At 49.8% G+C, this 13117-nt stretch overlaps 1 protein-coding gene across 3 annotated transcripts in view; it reads left to right on the top strand.

Moving 5' to 3' along the window:
• CASZ1 (castor zinc finger 1) overlaps positions 1-13117 on the top strand; it is a 134008-nt gene that overhangs the window by 52105 nt on the left and 68786 nt on the right. The gene's annotated exons all lie outside the window — the stretch shown is intronic.

Raw genomic sequence — 13117 nt, forward strand, 5'->3', positions numbered from 1 at the left:
GTTGTTGTTGTGTGTATGCACTAGTGTGTGTGTATATATGCATATGTATATGCATGTGTTTTGTGTGTATGTGAGAGTGGGGAGTGGTGGCGCATTGATTAGCGTGCTGTGTTATGAATCCCGGCGACCTGAGTTGAACTCCATGGCCATGGCTAATATCAGTGGTGAATGATATCTGAATTGATCCTGGGCCTCCACTAGGTCGACAGTACTACAAATTGAGTACCGAGTGTAATGTTTAAACATCGGCATTGGGGAGACAAAGGCGGACAAGCACGGTGCTGACAGCACCACGCCCTCGTACACCGTGCTCATTAATAGCACTTTCCTCAAAATTTTAAGGAGGCTATATGGGTAATCTTTGTGTGTGGTAACATCTATGTGTGTAAGGGAGCGGTATTGTAGCGGTTCGCACGCTGCACTACGAACCTGGCAATCAGTTCCATTCCCGTTCACGGTCAACACCAGTGACGGTCGTGGGCCTTCCCTAGCTCGACTCAACCTCAAATGTGTAACTGGTGTGGTGTGTAAACATCGCCTCTAGGGAGACAAAGGTGGCCGGGTGTGGTGCTGGCCACCCACCCACCCCCTCGTGTGCCGTGCCGGCCTTCATTGGTGCTCGTTAAAATAACTTGCTCCTACAATCTGTTAAGACGTTACGGGGGATCTTTGTCTTTGTATGCATGTATGTATATGTGTCCACTCGGTGTTTATAACTTACACATGTCAGTACTTATGTAATATATATTCCACACAGAGAGTGTCTGGGAATTATGTCATGTTTAGAGTACATATATAACCTATAAATCACGTAACATGCAGCCCATCATCCTTCCAGGATTGATAAAATAATAACCACTTTGTGGGATGCCAATAGCGGTTATTTTGTGGATAAACAATACTCACTATTGCCATTGGAACGTGGAATTTCCACCTCTGATTCAGGGTCGCCAACGGAGATGAGTGCCACTTTGCGCTACGTTATGCTGCGAGGGTTAGTGGATCAGTGCGCAGATGTTTTAAAACTTCCTTTCCATGGGCGTATGGGATAGTGTTCTCCCCTCGCACATTCGTGGGTTTTCTCCGGGTGCTCCGCTTTCTATTCACGTGTATAAATGATCATTAACTAGCCTTTTGCCCGTCCAAGGACGGGTGTATTGCAGTAAATCTGAAACTTGCAAGCGAAAAGCAGACCGCGACGAGATATTCATTGCATGAATTCGTGTGCAGTTTGTAAGGGCGCGGTGACACAGACCTATTTCATTTAAAGGTTATCATCCCTTGTTCATCATGACGTCCTTTTTACTTCTATGTCTCAACAGCGTTCAGGAGATCGCTTAACGTGAGGGTTCTGCCTTTGTAGAGAGAGGGTTGTGAGTTGACGCTGAGGAGGGGGGAGGAGGCGACTCGCCCCCCCCCCTCCATGAGGAGTGACGTCACCCGCTAAGTATCGTTAATGGGGGGGGGGGGGTCCATTTGGAAGACGTCACCTATTCATGATTATTAATGACGGGGGCTGTTCGTTGTGGAGTGACTTCATCTGCTCATGATTATTAATGAGGGGGGGGTGCTACATGTGGAGTGACGTCACCCGCTCATGATTAATAATGAGGGGGGGGGTCCATGTGGAGGACGTCACCTGTTCATGATTATTAATGAGGGGGGCTGGCCGACGTGGAGTGACGTCACGCGCGGGACACACAGACATTCTTGGCTCATTATCGTAGTAAATTGGCGGATAACACATCAACCCATTCCCGTTGCGGGACGTCTGCAAGTCTTAGGGTCAGTCCCGTTCACCTCTGAATCTTGGAACATGCAAGCGGCTCACCGTTAGTTTTATTTAGAGAGGCGTAGCATCGTTTTTTTAATAAAGATATTGTTCCTCGCCGCAGAGAACCGTAGCGACACGACTGCGCTCTATGATAGCTGGCGCCAAACTGTGGCACGTGCCCTTCCCCCATGGCATTGTGGGAGCCTCAGTACGGATAGTGTTATTTTAGTTTTTCTACCGGTCTCGTTTTGATGATGTACACGTACATAATAAATGGAATCAGAAGAAAAACTGGTGATGTACACTACGTCATCGGAACGGAAAAGGGTTCGTATGGATAGGTTTGCAGAGCTTGGGCAATTATTGGCACCGGCTCACAGCTGCTACTGCTGCTGCCTTCCCTCTCGTTTTTGGTTCCTCCTCGAGCCTCTGAGTCGTCCTCCGTCTTCGAGAGCAGGGGAAAGTGAACACCACGCGGTAGCGTCGCGTTACGAGTTTAAATTATTATATTATTATTGATGAATTGAAACCCACTTTCAGGCGTCAACTTGCCAATTGCCAGTGGTGATGATGTGAATCACGGCCAGGAATCGAGCCGTAACACTTCACTGCAGCTGTGTGTGTATTTTGTGCATTTCTAAAAACGCACACGCACGCAGACACATGCACATCCAGTGCTTGTCTCGGTTATCAGAGTTTCTAGGAATAAGTGGCATCAACTCCTTATATGAACACAGAGCCGTGTCTGTGTGCATGGGAGAGTGTATGTGTGCGTATGTATGGGAGTGCCATGCGTGAGTGTGTACGTGTAAGCTTGTCTTTGTCATATCTGAATAAGTGCACGTGTGAGCATTGCAGTGTGTGTGTGTGTGCCTCACAACATGAGTGTGTATGAGAGTGTTCATGTGCGTTATGGGGATTGCAATTGCAGTGGCCAATACGTGAACCGATCCTGGATCTCCCCTAGGTCAACTCAGTCTTAAATGAGTGCCTGATACAGTGTGTAAAGATTAGCACTGGGGAGACAAAGGCGGTCGGACGTGGTGTTGGCTACCAACCAACATGTGTGCCATGACGGCCTTTGAAGGTCCTTGCTCACAGCATTTAACCCAACAGTCCGTTGAAGGCTATACGGGTAACCTTTGTTTGTGTGTGTGTGCACGTGTCCGAGTGCCATGCATGTATGGGAATGTGTGAGTATGGGCACGTGTGGTGTTGGCCCTTCCACCCCCTTCACACATGTGCTGTGCTGGTCTTAACAGGTGCTCTCTAACGGCACTTGTACTATAAGGCAATACTGGGGATCTTTGTCTTTGAGTGTTGTGTGATGAGCGTGCGTGTGTGTGTGCGCGAGTGTGTGTGTGTGTGTGTGCGCGAGTGTGTGTGTGTGCGAGTGTATGTGTATTTGTGATGAGGGTGTGTGTATTTGTGATGAGTGGCGGCACAGAGTTGATCGTAGTGTGCATCAAACCTGGTGACCTGAATTCAATTCCAGGCTATGGCGAACATCAGTGGTGATTGATATCAGACTTTGCTTTGGTCTCTTCGAATGATGACTTAGTCCTAATGATTTACTGACATGATGCGTGTGATCATCAGCACTGGGGAGACAAAGGCGGTCGAACGTGGTTCTTGACTCCACCAAAACACTTGTGCGCCGTGCCAGCCTTTATGAGTGCTAACCAACTGCACTTACGCAAGCATAAATAGTTTATATAAAAGCCTATACTGGGGACCTTTGTTTTGTTTGTCAGTGTGTGTGTGTATGTACAGCTTCGCATGCCACCTGTTGTGACTCGTACACATTCCTTGCAGTCCTCGCAAACCAAGTGTTGATTCCAGTAAATCATCACATTGGACAATTGGTATCTCCACTGGCGGGCAGAACGGAGAGAGAGAAAAATCACCTTTGCTCTTGTCCAGCTACAACTAGCCAGCTTGTGATGAAATCTCCCTGGGAATGTGCCCCCCCCCCTCCAACCCCACCAATCTCATCGATTCTTGGAAGCTAAGCAGGGCTGCGCCTGCATAGTGGTGATATCGGCCGTAGACGGCAGTCCAGCAATATCCATTGTTGTTTAGTGCTAAAGTCAGCTGTGAGACCAAACTGAACACGGTGAAAGAGCGTGCATGTTCAACAGTTTTGCATGCCTGCGAGACTTGGACATTGAAACAGACTGACGGAGACAAGATGTCGGCATTCGAATGTATTACCACAGAAGGATACTGCTGCATCTAAGCCGCACCCAAAGAGTGACCAATATAGAAGTAAGAAAAAGGTTGCACATAGAAGATGGCCTGATGATGCAGGCAGTGATGACACCATTATGTGGGTTAGACAACAACAGGAACATTAAAAGTGTGCTGTATGGAGACGTGGAAAGAAACCGGAAAGTGGCATCACTCCAGATAATGACTTGATTCGACATAAGGGGTTGGTGCTAGAAAGATGTGGCACTGCTTGAGCATATTTGTATAAGACAAAGGAAAGTGGAAACAAATGACGAAATGTGCAGTGAACACCTACGGACTATGTGCCCATGGACCATGATGATTTTGATGATGACTGTGCTATGCTCCAGTGCATATGGTCCCCCACCATCGCTGACCAGCGTGGTGAAGTATGGTCAAATGACCCCCCCAGGTTCGACACAGTGTGAGGAGGCCCTTGTCAAGCAGTAGATTGTCATGAGGCTGCATGTGTACTTGTGTTTGGCCAGGTTAGAGCCCATTAGTTACAGGGATGAAGGCCTCGCGACACCGTTGTAATGACTGTGAATGTCACTGTGCGGTGCTGGCCTTGCGAGGCCACGGCGGATAATATGTTGTCATTATGTGCAGCCCGGTTAGTGGGCGTATTACAAGCCCTAGTGGACGCTGGGACTCCTGCGCTGGTTAGCGCAGAGGCACCACGTACAGTGTGCGGTGAGGGCTCCCGGTGAGGGAGCGAGAGAGAGTGTCAGCCAGCCAGGGTTACGTTGGGGCATGATACGCTGGTTGACCTGCCGACACGTGACCGGATGATATTGGAGGGGGGCCACCGGTGGACGGGGGCCGCTGGGTGGTCACGTGGTATAGAGGAGCTCTCGGAAGCCTTCGGGAAAGAGCTCGAGAGATCTAGAAGGTGGGCGGGGCGAGAGGCGGAGCCAGCCCCAGCCCAGGCCAATATAACGGGGGCCCCGTGTGGAGCTCGGGGTTCTTGACTGTTGGTGAGAGATGATCCACGTCGGATTGAAGAAGCCTCTAGCCACGCGGTCCAGAACCCAGCTCGTGGTCTGGATCGGGATAGCGAGACCGTGTCTAGTTCTACCATAGCGTGGTTAGATGGGCGTTCAACACCCGAGTGTAGGTTACGTTATGTTGTGTTGAGCATCCCTCACTACCACTGACTCACTGAGTCTCGAGCCTCCTTTGTCTGTACCGTGATGGCGTGGAGGAGGCCGTGATGGCGTGGAGGAGGCTGTGATAGCGTGGAGGAGGCCGTGATGGCGTGAAGGAGGCCGTGATAGCGTGGAGGAGGCCGTGATGGCGTGGAGGAGGCCGTGATGGCGTGGAGGAGGCCGTGATGGCGTGGAGGAGGCCGTGATGGCGTGGAGGAGGCCGTGATGGCGTGGAGGAGGCCGTGATTCACTCACTCATCTTACACTGACTCACACATCATACACTGACTCACTCACACATCATACACTCACTCACACTACCACTGACTCACTCACACATCATACACTGGGAGTGTTATGCTGCTAGCTATGGCTGCAAGTTTGGTCGTACATGTTATGTATATCGTTTATTGTTAAATTTGAATCACAGTTCCTATGATTACTGTTGTTACATTGATTTTATAGCTTTATTTTGGTGATTTCGAAAACATATGGTTAAGCCATGTTTCTTGCGGAAGTGCGGAGTTGGCCTGATAACTTTAATCTAAATTGTCTTATGGTTGTTATTGTTTGACTTGCATCACACTGGGATTTTTGCACACAGCGTTGTAATACGGTGGGGTTTTTTTTGGAAGATTTGCTGGCTTATCCAGGATGTTTCTGTTGCGCGTCGTCGCTTTAAGATGTTCTTTGTTCATATGTTGTTTGTTGCGGTTGCACCCGACTCAAGAGCCGCATGGCTCACAGGGCTCACAGGGCTATACCTGATTAATGAAACTTGATGTAATAAATAGTGTTGCTCCCAAGACAACGTCTGCAACTCAGTTGGACTCACTACACTGTGATGGTTCTGGGTGTTGTTTTGACCATACTTAAATTTCGATTTAAAGCTTTCGTGACTGCAGGGATTCATCTTCTTGGATCTTTCGGTAAAGTAACGTAGAATGGAAATAAAATTAATAATTATAGTGTTTTATTTTTTTTATTTTATTATTTCCATTCTACGTGACTTTACCGAAAGAACCAAGAAGTTGACCATACTTCACCACGCTGGTCAGCTCAGGCCGGTAAAGACAGGAGTTCGGAAAACCAATCGCAGCTGATGTTAGCAACAGCCAGGGATCGAACTTACGCACAGGGGTTCGTAGAGCAGTGCGTGAATTACTGCACCACCACTTCAGCCAGACCCAGGGTGGACTTAAAACTGACCTGGGGCACCCATAGGTTGACTCAGACTGAAAGAGTTAAGCACCAGGTGGGCAGGCGTGTCCGTGCGGTTACGGGTCACATCACCACTTGACTCGTGTGTATGGCGGCTGGGCCTGATAGGAGCTTGCTAATAGCACGAATATTTCAGGTTCGTTTTGCTTGAATCAGGTGAGAACTCAAGAGACCAGGATGAGTCTCATTTGCGAGAGTGGGCTGACCCGGGTCACCAAAATGACAAAGTCAAAACGAATATTATAAAACACAGCAAAATAGAAATAAGACCAAAAACTAAACCATAAAATCGCCTGTAGAGGTTGAAAAGGAGGGCGTTTGTGTATGTGTGTGTCTGAGCGTGTCTGTGTAAGCGGCTGTGTACGGTGGGGGCGGTAGTGTAGTGGTTAGTGCGCTGCGCTTTGAGCCAGGCAACCCGAGTTCAATGCCCGCTCACGGCCACCAACACCAGTGAACCGGTCTTGTGCCTGCCATAGGTCGACTCAGCCTCACATGAGTACCTGGTGCGATGCGTCATAAACACCGCCACTGGGGAGACAAAGGCAGCCGGACGTGGTCCTTGCCACCCACCATCTCGTGTCCCGTACCGTCCTTCATAGGTGCTCGCTAATAGCCCCAAGAGTCTGTTAAAGGCTATACGGGGGATCGTTGTCTTTGTTGAGTGCATAAGCAAGGGTGTGATTGAGCTGAGTATGTAGGAGTGTGCGAGCCAATCTGTAAGGATGTGTGGCCATTGTGTGTGTGTGAGGATGCATGTGTGTGTATGTAAGGGATGTGTACACGCATATGTATGTGCGCGCCCACGCGTGTGTATGGGTGGGATTAAGCTCTTTGCTGATTGGCTGATCGGATTAGTGCTTAATTCTGATTGGCTGTGTCGATTAGCCCCAATCGGATTATGAGATATATTTACAATTGTGCCCATTTAGTGTTTTTTTCCATCATCGTGCGCACGGACCCCGGCATCTGGGAGGGGCTCAACTCAACATTGCTCCCCGGCCAAACGCACCCTGGCACGCGGCAGGGGCATGGATGCTGCGGGTACTATTTTTAAAACTATTTTTACTCTTTTACTCTATTTTACCAGGTACGGCCCACTGAGCTATGTAGCTCTTTTACAGAAGCGACCTGGCCACAAATGATAGTTCAGCCAAGTGGCTTATCACGTGGAAATGTATAGTAACCAATTACTCGGAACGCACGTTGATTCTAAATGTGGAGGGAAAAACCGGAGGACTCAGGGTTGGGATCGACCCACGACCTCCTGTACACCGGGCGAGGTAGCTAACATCTCGTCACGGCGCGTACATGATGGCCAGACCCCACGAACGATGACACCGCTTGCGTACACTCTAGCGTCCACTTAACCACAGGGTCGTCCGTTCCCCGCATATGTTTTCTTTACCAGCGGCCTCTTCCATTACACGGGCAGGTGCATCAAACAAAACAGTCAGCTCTTGTAGCTGTCCACCGGCTGGGGATGCTTGCTGTGGTGTTTGCACGGTTAGCACGGCCCCCGAATGGCAATGGTCGCCGATTTAATCTGATCTTCCAGCGTGGTAGTTTTAAATACATTGGCAAGTTTTGTTTTTTAAATGCCCCTCACCCACCGCCTCCATCCACCCAGCAGTATCAATGGGTACAAGCGCTCTCAGGTTAGGCGGTCAGCCGGTTGCGTGTGGTAGGGTAAAATCTGGGTACTCCCATCTATTCCAAGAATACGCCACATACCCTATAGAGGGGTATTTCTAGGACAGCTCCCTCAAGTGGAGGCACTCCTGCCAGCAATGGCGTAAGCAAGCAATTTCAGGTATGCCACCTTTATATTTTAGACACCTCGGGCTGTGAGTCCACGGCTGTGCAAAGTGAGGAGTTCCGTTAATGAGAAAGAGACTTTCAAAATGATTGGCGGAGGTCGGACACCGCAGCACTACATTGGTATCACTCCAACGGCTTTGGTTATAAAAATTTGTCCAAGTTTATTTTCTCTAACGAGGTGAGAACTCAAGAGAAACCACGATGAGTCTCATTTGCAAGAGTGACCTGGGGCATTAGTCTGCAGGGAAGGGACAATCATTGCTGCCGTGTATAATCCCATTTGAGAAACTTGGCAAATTTGCGATCCTGGCACCGACCTACTCTTTGGCGAATTATGTCAGGGGGTCTTTAGGGTCCACTGCGAAGCAGGCGGTGCGCAGTATCATTACGGTTATTTACATCGGCAGGAATAACCAGGGCAGCCAATGGATTCGAACTACGGACCTCTGTGTCAAGCGGTGAATGTAATGCTGCTGGGCCATGTCAACAGCTTAACCGTCGTGTGTTGGTTGCCCTGCAGCAATGCTGCTGTGGCGGTCGGTATGGTCAATTTAAACTATTAAACTGAACTATTTTTTTTTGCCAGGTAAGGCCCACTGAGCTATGTAGCTCGTTTTCAGAAACTACCTGGCTATCACAAATGATAGCTCAATTAAGTGGCTTATCGTGTGGAAATGTACAGTAGCCAAATACTCTAAATGCATGTTGATTCTAAATGTGGAGGGAAAAACCGGAGGACCTGGAGAAAAATCCACACGACCACGGGGAGAGAGACACGCAAACTCCAAATATACAGGCGTCAGGGTCGGGATCGAACCCACGACCTCCTGTATACCAGACGAGGTAGTTAACATCTCGCTACCGTAGTGCTCACGGTGGCGATTTAAAGTCTTATAACAACGCTTCGGCGTGTTTTGTTGTCCCCGTATGCTGTTCGGCACCACGTTTGATGGTATTCCCCGAAGAAGCTGCCACAGAACGCGGAGTGACGCATCGGACGTGGTGCTGAACAGTAACGCGGTACGGCCGGAAAACGCGCCAGAAAGCCGTATGCAGAGCACAGCCGCGAAAACCAACAGATTCGGCGTCATTGAAGATCTCCTGTCCAGGCGGTGATTTTGATTTGGGTGGCTTCTAATGGCATCGTGGCCCCGAACAAGCAGCTTCGATTTGCATCACGCCAGTTGAAGTTGTTCTGAGTCGGCTTCACTCAACCAACGCCCAACAGTCTGTTCCTGGAGTAGTTCACTGCGTATCACTCACATTGAGTGGAACAAAAACTACGTTATTGTGAAACCTGGATACGTTTGGTGCAGGCTTCGGCGATTTGGCTGAGACCACCGATTCACGACGGCTCGAGAACCCGGTTTTAATCTACGGAGATGAAACCTGGCCTTGATCCCAGGACCTGGAAAGGCGCTGGGTGAAAGATTGTTGACGGCCGTTATGGGTCGCCGGAAAGAGAGAAAGAGAGGAACGTTGAGTCCTAGGGACCTCAGTGGCGATGGGCTTGGTGTCTACATGACACCGCAATTGTGAGCCATCCAATCCAGCCGCCTCGCCAACAAACAAATCCGGAGCACAGGGTGATCCATTTATAGACAACCCAGTTTAAAAAAATGTGGAGCAATCGCAGGGACGACTAACTTTTTATTTCAAAGCCTTTGCACCTCTCCCCACCAATCTCCGGTAGGCTTGTGAAATCTCTTTTAACGCTCCGCTCTGTAAGATATGGGGCCATCACGTTCGCAATATTCACTCGGCCATTGGGAAGGGGGCCACAGGACCATTGGAAATCTGTGGGGCATCTATAAATGGATCACCACCCTGTTTATGTTTACGTTCGCTCGCGACTTAAACAAACAAAATCATCATTCGAGTGCACGGAACCGCAAAGGAGATGGAGCGACGAAATCAGTTTATGTCCAGGTGCCGGGCGGATTGTTACATCGCAGGAGTGTAGCCGGTGGCGGTGGCAGGGTTGGAGAAGGCCTTAATCCAGCAGTGGATTGACCATGGCTGCTGCCGATGAATGATTTTATTTGTATGTTTTATTAGCGGTAGCTAAAGATGTTTCAACTGGTATTGGTGTGAACGCACGCGCACACAGATAAAGCTGCCCTTTGTAGTCTACACAAACTGTTGGGGCAAGTGCGCACCCATTAAGGCCAGGATGGAGCACGAGGGTGTGGGCCGCTCGCACCACACCAGGCCGTCTTTGTCTTCCCAGGGTTGATGTTTGCACACTGTACCAGCTACCTATTTCAGGCTAGGTCGACTTAGGGGAGGCCCAGGAGCGGTTAAGATATGTCACCGATGTTGGCTGAGCGGGAATCGAACTCGAGTCGCTGAATTTATAGCGCAATGCGCGAACCACTACGCTACCCCTCCCACAAACACGCACACCCCCACGCACGCGCACACACACACACGCGTGCACACCCACCCACGCACACACCCACGCACGCGCGCGCACGCACGCGCACACACGTGCCCTGGAACGACCAGGTTTGGACGCGCGGACACGCGTGGGAACGTGCCACGAAAGCGGCGGTTGTGGATGAAAAGATGAAAGGGATTGTGGGATAATGTGCTTAACGAGCGTGACCACGTGTTGACATGACAACCGGACGGATGGACACTTATATTAGCGTGCGCGCGCATGGGTGTGTGTGCGCGCGTGCGTAGGTGTGCGTGGGTGCGTGCGCGTGTGTGTGCGTGGGTGCGTGCGTGGGTGTGTGTGCGCGCGTGCGTGGGTGTGCGTGTGCGCGCGTGCGTGGGTGTGCGTGTGTGCGCCCGCTCGCACACCAGCACACGCACTCTCGTGCGCACGCGCGCTCACCTGCTCGCACGTGTACCTGCGCGTATGCAAACGTGTTCAGCCATGCACATTCGTCCACTCGCACACGGAGAGAAAGACAAAGATCCCCCGTATAGCTTTTTAGCTGTTTAGGGAAAGTGTTGTTAGCGAGCACCTGTAAAGGGCCGGCACGGCACACGAGGAGGTTGGATGGCCAGCACCACGCCCAGCCGCTTTTGTCTCCCCATACACACACAGATACGCTTACATGCGCAAAAGGCATGTGTGATGATGTATTGATTTTAGTAATAAAAATTGATTATTGCGCTTAGGATACACGCATCAAGTTGTGTGCGTGAAAATCAATGATTTGCAATTTATGCAAATCGCATGCAGATGGTGTGCTGATGTTACATCGAGGCGAAGGGAGCGACCAAAACCGTGCACGCCAGTTCAAGTTTCAAGTTTCATTTATTAGGTATAGCCCTGTGAGCCATTCGGCTCTTGAATCGGGTGCAACCGCAACAAACAAAAAACAAAAACATGAACAATAAAACATCTTAAAGTGACAATGTGACTATGTGCAAACTGAAAATCCAGGGGAAAAACAGCAAATAAAAATCCCAGTGGGACGCGGCACAGAACAAAATAGGAAAACAATAATACAAACGGGACGGTGGTAATTATAATCGAGCGTGGCAATGAATCGCCCTCACTTCCAGGAGATTCGACGAATTGTCGGGATTCAGGGTCACAATTGCACTCGCGAATCGATTTTTTGTTGCTGCACGAAACATTGTTATGAGTGTAGCGGCCTCTAGTGGCTGGAGGGGTGACGGGAACCCAATTACGTACAACGTATACGAATGCGCGTAACGTGAGATTAGCACGGTTGGTTGCGTATGGTGCGGTAAAAGTTGAACATGCAAGTAATACATACATCACCAACATATACTAAGATATATTACTTGAAACTCCAGTAAAAAAACGAGACGGTTGAGAATGGAGTTCTGAATTAGATTGTTTACCCCGAGTCGTGCTGTTACAGGCTTGATACAAAGGCAAAAGCAAAGATCCCCCTTGTAGCTCACACAGGCTATTGGGGCAATTGCTCTTAGCGAGTACCTATGAAGGGCCGGCACGGTGCACGAGGGGGTAGGTAGTCAAAACCATGCCCGGCTGCCATTGTCTCCCGAGTGGCGATGTTAACACATTGCTCATTTGCAGCTGAGTCAACCTAGGGGGAGACCTAGGACTGCTTTAGATAACCACCATGAATGGGAATCGAACTGTGGTCTCCGGGTTCGTAGCACAACACGTTAACCGCTACACCACCGCTCCCAACATACACACACAAAAACACAGACACTCACACCAAGCGGAGAGTGCCTCCTGATGTGGTCAGAGTGAAGAGTCTGTTCCCTGTCTCAGCTGACGGACTGGCTTGGCCCAGCTTGTTAAAACCTACTCCCCACCACCTGTCTTCCCCGTAGTTTGCGGCTGTGTCAGGGCCGAGATTTTTACTTCGAGTTTTTGAAACCTACTCTCGACGTCGCAAGTGTGCGATGGCGAGCCAAAACAATTTGCGAAATGTTTGCGCCCACGGTCGCAAATTTATGGGAATGTTTTTTTTCTCCTATGCATTTGCATACATTTCATCGGAGACGTAAATCAGTTTTCCATCGAAAATGTCCACGCGAAAGGAGCCACTTTTGGCCCCCGTAATTTTTATGCCAACAGGCTGCCGAAACATTCACACCACGGCCACTCCACACGGCCGCGCCGGTTCGACTCCGAGTGTGGCTTGCGCTGTAGCCTCTGCCGGATTGCCACTGCTGAGTTAGCAAAGTGCTCTCTCTTTGCTGTGATGAATGTATCTGTGGGTGCGTGCATGTGTGTGCGCTTCTGTGTTTCTGATTTTGTGAGAAATCACGTCTCAGTCCTGAGATCAGAGTTACGTAGCGCGATGAGGAAATGTGCTTTCCAGCAGAAATCTCACGAAACGTCAATGAATGTCCCTGGAAAGTGATACCACAGAACCAATTTGAATAGGCCTGACACTTGAAACACATTCCTGCGGAGGGAGCTGGTAGGAACGTCAATAGCCATGGTCAACGGCGGCGT

The sequence above is a fragment of the Lampetra planeri genome, chromosome 6 (genome assembly GCF_965212315.1).
Source record: "Lampetra planeri chromosome 6, kcLamPlan1.2.h2, whole genome shotgun sequence".
Classification (NCBI taxonomy): Eukaryota; Metazoa; Chordata; class Hyperoartia; order Petromyzontiformes; family Petromyzontidae; genus Lampetra; species Lampetra planeri.